Source organism: Grammomys surdaster, unplaced genomic scaffold (genome assembly GCF_004785775.1).
Source record: "Grammomys surdaster isolate TR1022 unplaced genomic scaffold, NIH_TR_1.0 325, whole genome shotgun sequence".
Lineage (NCBI taxonomy): Eukaryota > Metazoa > Chordata > Mammalia > Rodentia > Muridae > Grammomys > Grammomys surdaster.
The window spans coordinates 2,164,291-2,170,866 of NW_021604744.1; the positions used below are offsets into that span (position 1 = coordinate 2,164,291).

The following is a 6,576-nucleotide window of genomic DNA, read 5'->3' on the forward strand; positions in this document are numbered from 1 at the left end:
TATGACTCGCCTCATGAGAACAAACAGGAAAGAGAGGCTTCTTAAGAGCAGTGCAGAGATAGTTGAGTTGAATCAGTTCAGTCAGAGCACTGCTTGTAGTTCAGGCCAGGTCAGGGGAAACAGCTGAAGCCAGACAAAAGGAGCCAGAAGATTAGAACAAACTGCTAGAGATAGTTTGAGGTCAAGCAGAGCAATTCAGAAAGAAGCTGAGAGGAGCCAGACTGAATCAGTTAGGTGGATAGGGGTTTGAGCCAGAACAGCTGAGCTGAACCAGACAGCCAGAGTTCAGAAAGAACTAGAAAGGATAAGCTTATTCACCAGTAAACCTTTGAGATGGCAATTGCATCTGGCATATAAAAGTTACTTTTATGATGGTAACTTATACTCTCAAGTATACAAATATTTGTGATTCGGGAATTCCTCTCTCTCATATATCCATACGGCTACAAAAATATACTAAACTTCTCATAGTTGCTTTACTTGTCATAGCCACAATATTGAAAATACCCAAATCATGGATAGGACAATGGAAAAATAACTGCAATGTAGTCACATAGCAGAATATAAGTCAACAATACAAAGAGACTATTGATATGCATAATCTCAAGAAACACTGTGCTGGCAGTTTGAATCGCGGTACGACGGAGGAGTGGGCGCCGGGATCTCGCTGAGCGTCCGCCTGGCCTCCTCTCTTCCTCGCTTGTCTGAGCTTCAGCACAGTCCGAGATGGCTGGCGGTAAGGCTGGAAAGGACTCCGGAAAGGCTAAGACAAAGGCGGTTTCCTGCTCGCAGCGAGCCGGCTTGCAGTTCCCTGTGGGCCGTATTCATCGACACCTGAAATCTAGGACAACCAGCCATGGACGTGTGGGTGCGACCGCTGCTGTGTACAGCGCAGCCATCCTGGAGTACCTCACCGCAGAGGTACTTGAGTTGGCAGGAAATGCATCAAAAGACTTAAAGGTAAAGCGTATTACCCCTCATCACTTGCAACTTGCTATACGAGGAGATGAAGAATTGGATTCTCTGATCAAGGCTACAATTGCTGGTGGTGGTGTCATCCCGCACATCCACAAATCGCTAATTGGGAAGAAAGGACAACAGAAGACTGTCTAAGGACGCCTGGATTCCTTATTATCTCAGGACTCTAAATATTCTTAACAGCTGTCCAGTGTTGGTGATTCCAGTGGACTGTATCTCTGTGAAAAACACAATTTTGCCTTTTTGTAATTCTATTTGAGCAAGTTGGAGGCATAATTAGCCTTCCAACCAACCAAATTTCTGCATTTGAGTCTTAACCATATTTAAGTGTTGCTGTGGCTTCAAAGAAGCTATTGATTCTGAAGTAGTGGGTTTTGATTGAGTTGACTGTTTTTAAAAAACTGGATCTTAATTGTGATGCAGAAGTTACAGTAACAAACATTTGGTTTTGTACAGACATTATTTCCACTTTGGTGGATAAGCTCAATAAAAGTCATATCCCCCCACCCCCAAAAAAAGAAAAAGAAACACTATGCTACGTTATTGCCATCTTAGCCACAACGTTCATACTGTTATGATTCCATTTGTTCTAGGGTAAGCAATGCGTGGTAGAAAAGCAAATTAGAACACAGACTGCCAGAGCTGAGGAATGAGAGGTTGGAAGAGGAGCTTGAAGAAACTTTTCAGGGTGCTGTGTGTATTGAGAAAAGTTAGATGACAGATACACACAGTTATAAAAGCTCAGTAAGTGGTACCATTCCTGCAGATCACTACATGCACGCATTATCTAAGGAAAAGAAGACTGCAAGTCAATGTGGAAATCTAATTAGAATGTTCATGCTGAACCTTTATTGATAAGCTTCCTAACTGTCCCTGCAACTGACGGCACCAAGTAGATCAGATGGATAAATGAATGAGAGATTGAATAAACACCTGGGGCTAATAAATCAAATGTAGCCAGATGTTAATTATAAAATATGTACAAGCGGATAGAAAAGTGGTCATTGTAGAATTTCTTAATCTTCCTATTTGTATGGAATTTGTCAAAATAGAATATTGGAAATAAAAAGGAAAATGAAATTTCAATAATATTTCTTACCATATAAAAATGCACGATACCCAGTATCACCAAAAGGAGCAGAAAATACAAGTGAAAAGCACAAAGAAATGATTATGAAAGTTTCCATCATGGAAGAATGGTAGATAATTAAGGAGTTAGATAAGTTTTAAATTCAAATAAGTTATGCACGTATTCGGAGATTATAGGGCAGCCCACAAAGACTACAACTGTTATGGTCTTGTGTATTAGTTTAAAAATACATTTAAGGTAGCCTAGCATGGTAGTGCAGGCCTTTAATCCCAGAACTTAGGAGGTAGAGACAGGCTTGAGGGAACTCTGAGTTTGAGGCTAGACTGGTCTACAGAGGGAGTTCTAGGACAGCCAAGAATACATAGAGAAACCCTGTCTTAAGAAATCAAAATTAATTTAAGGCTAGGTATGGTGGCACTATTCTATCTTCCCAGAACCAGAGAGGCTGAGACAGGAGGTGCCCAAGTCTGAGGCTAGCCTGTGTCAAATAATAAAACAGAGATAGCTCAGTAGGTAAAGATACTTGACACCACCCCGATGACCTGAGTTTGACCCTGGGACCCAAGTATTGGAAGAAAAGAACCAACACCAGAAGTTATCCTCTGACCTCCAAATATGAAGTAACAAGTATGCTCTACACGCATGCACATACCCACAATAAATACATGTGCTTAAAAAATTAAGTGGACAGAGCACAGCACGATGGCTTTCGTAGGTAGAGCACTGGCATATCGGCACCATCTGAGTTTGATCACTGATCCCACAAGGTGGCAGGAGAGAACCAACTCCTAAGAGTTCTCTGTTTTCATTATAACTGCTGAGAAGAAAGCAAGATGGCCTCCAGCATCTGCCTTTTTCTTTGTTTGTTTTCTCTTCTTTGGTTATTCAAGATAGGGTAGACAGTGTAGCCTTAGCTGTCCTGGAACTTTCTCTGTAGATAAAAGTGGCTCCAAACTCAGAGATCCGCTTGCCCCTGCCTCCTGAGTGCTGGGATTAAAGGCATGCACCACCACCACCACCACCACCACCACCACCCAGCTGCAGGTTCTAATCTTAAACTTGTGCCACGTGCTTTTTACATTGAAAAAAAAATCCAACTAAGTGACATGAGATTTTTCTGTCTTATTGTCTATACTTATTTGTCTCACTGTATTGCCCTGGCTGGCTTGGATTTTGGTATGTAGAATAGGCTGTTCTTAAACTCAGAGACCCACCTGCCTCTCCCTCCAGAGTGTATGCTGCTATCCTGATTGAATACTTCCAGTCAGAGCAGATACAACACTCAGAAAGGCATATTGACTCTAGCTTCACTGTGTATGAAAATAGTAAACAAGGTAAATGACTGAGGCCACGTTTCATAAAGGGAGCAGGGCGGGAGAAATTCGAGCAGCCAAAGTGTTGTATCTCAGTGGAGAGCAGATGCCCCAGGACCAGGGATAAAGAAGGTTCAAAACCATTCATAATCAAGTACTTTTCTCAGACATTTTCTCAATGGATTTTCATTGAGCCCTAACCCATGAGCTCTGCTACATCCCTTTTAGGCAACGTTCTGATTTCACTAGATAGTCCCAGACCTAAACACTAATCTTTTACTTCACCTGCTGAAGAATAACTGGAATGTGTCTAATTAATTACAGAAGTAGACAAGCAGTATGTCTTTCACCATCTCTGACCTAGCAGAGCAGGAAACATGTGAGAGAGAAATCCATGTGAATTGGTACTGTAAGGGGTTATGCTTTAAACAGGATTGGTCTCATTTTTATTCTGCAGGTTCTTTCAATTCTACAAAACAAGAAAATGACGTGTTCTATCAAGCCACAGTTGTCTGTGGTCTGTCAGCATACAGTACCTCAGCTGAAATGCCCTCAGTCGTTCTACACATACCTTTTCTTTTTCAACATAGAAATTCAATATCCAGGAGCTACACTTTCAACCGCACTCTTTACTCCTTTGGACAAAATCTTTTAAAGGGTTAGAATTTCAGTTAGTTGATGTCATTTGAATGTAAACTCATTTTTTAAAAAACACAAGGTTTCACTGTATAGCCCTGGCTGTTCTGGAATCTGCCATATAGACCAGGCTGGCCTTGAACTCACACAGATCTGCCTTCCTCTGCCTCTCCAGTGCTGGGACTAGAGGTGTGAGCCACAGCTGCTGGTTCTGAATGCAAATGTTTTTATTTCTAAATTAATTTTGTTTATATTATTTAAAATTCTCAAGAGACTTTTGTCAAGGTAGGTTCTGCAAAATAATCTTTAGAGAGACCTTGGACCTGACATTCTGAAAATCGATGTTCCTTGTCACCGAAAAGCAGGCCTAAATGAACACACTCTTGCCTCACAGGAGATGGGGAGAACCCGTCCTCACCAGGGCCGGTTCAGAAATCATAAGGCAGCTGGGCCACCTGTTGATAGTGCAGATGTCCTGGGCCCATGTACAGACAGACTTTCTGGAAGGCCTGGATGTACACTAGAGATCCCAGAAACTGGGTCTCCAGCTCACTGGAGAAGACCATATTGTTGGTGTATTTGTTTAGCTATTTTATTGGGTTCTTCTACCTCTACCTCCTGTCCAACCTTTATTCCTCCCTAATCCCTTCCAATGCCTGCCCCCAACACTAGGTAGATAAGAAAGAAGGTTAGAGGGAAAGGCAGTATTGAACTCTGTAGGCTGCGTCCAGCTAATTAGAGACGTTGAGTTCCTTGGGACAACTCCAATCTTCATTGTCAGGACATCGGCATCTCTTTGCTCCTGAATATGTGACAAATAAAACAACAGCAACCACGGAGCAGTAAGGCAAGCAGCAGCAGCTTCCATAGAGCACCCAGCTCTCTCAGGGCTATGGCATTTATACCCTCCTCAGAGTCCCCAGAAATAAACTATCTGCACCTGGCAAAGGTCACACCCCTGCTCGGGCATGAGGCAAATTATAATCACCCACTGTGAAGCAGCTGCTTATTCCACACCTGGGATTAAAACAAAAACACATTCATATAACAGAACTGGATCTTTAAACAAACTCAAATTCTCACTATACCATATACCTTCTCCTGTACCCAGAAAAGCTTACAGTATCATGCTTTCCCCTGTGCAGAATCTAGAGAGTTAGTCAGTCTGTTTCATTTGACAGGAAAGCAGAAGGGAGATAGTTGAGGGGAGAAGAGACAGGGGAGGGTATAGAAGGATATATGGAAAAAATACAATGACATGTATATATGATCATGTTAGAATAAAAACATTGTTTTACATATTAACCCAAAAAAACTACTGAGGCTCCTGGTGTCAAAGAGCAGTAAGGAGAACAAGAATACTTTCAAATGGAGACTGGACTCGTGTCTCATACCTCTCTCTCTCTCTCTCTCTCTCTCCATATATATATATATATATATATATATATATATATATATACGAATGATCCTCTACTACACGCATATCTTTCTGTTATTAGCAGCGCGCTGGACTGACTTCACCTAGCCATTAGTTGTGTATTGAGAACTGCAGAATAACTTCTTAAATGAGATAGGCACAGGAAGAGGAAAGGAGGTCTGAAGCTCCAGGCCCAGAAGAGATGCAGGAGCAGTGGACCAAGATAAGAATGCCTCTGCTGCATGTGGTTGTGGACACTGTTGTGTATAATGGACTCATTCCTGTGATACCCAGCTAAAACGGAGTGAATCTGTTACAGTAAAAAAACAAACTTTGATCAAGGAGCCTGTGCCTTAACCAACAATTTCCAAAGATATAGTCTGATCAAACTTTAAGACTAATTTTACAGCCGGGCGGTGGTGGCGCACGCCTTTAATCTCGGCACTTGGGAGGCAGAGGCAGGTGGATTTCTGAGTTCGAGGCCAGCCTGTCTACAGAGTGAGTTCCAGGACAGCCCTATACAGAGAAACTCTGTCTCAAAACACCAAAAAAATTAAAAAAAAGACTAATTTTACGTGGCAACTTTCCATAAAACTGCTGGCTATGACTTTAAGATTAGGTTCACCTAGCAATGGCTGCCACCTGCCAACCAGAGTTGGCTGGCTCTTCAGTGACATCCAAATGCTAATATGCTTCCTTTCAGATCACCCCAAGATGAGAAAGAAAAGAGATGGAAGAAATCTTCTGGAAAGCAATAAGGTGTTAACAGTTTAAAGTTTAAAAATCTCCTACAGACTCATGCATACCATGGATGCTATTTTGGGGAATTTGGGAACTTTGGGAGATATGGAGAAGCTGGAGGAGGTAGATACCTGAGGAAAGGGTCCCTGGAAGGCTCATCCCCAGCCACTTCCTGTGAGCACCCTCTGCCACACTTTCACTGTTGAGACCTGAGCTGCTCAGGTTTACCTGGCCTGCAGTGATAGACTAAACCCTCTGCAATCATAAACAAAGGAAATCCCACAGGACTGGGGAAATGGCTTAGAGGTTAAGAGCACTTGCTGCTCCTCAGAGGATCCAAGTTCAGTTGTCAACACCCACATGAGATTGCTTATAACCCCCCATAGCTCCACTCCAGGCAT

At 42.4% G+C, this 6,576-nt stretch overlaps 1 pseudogene; it reads left to right on the forward strand.

The window, feature by feature from the left end:
* The first annotated feature begins 691 nt into the window (after positions 1 to 691).
* On the forward strand, positions 692 to 1,368 carry LOC114630035 (annotated as a pseudogene).
* Positions 1,369 to 6,576: the final 5,208 nt, after the last annotated feature.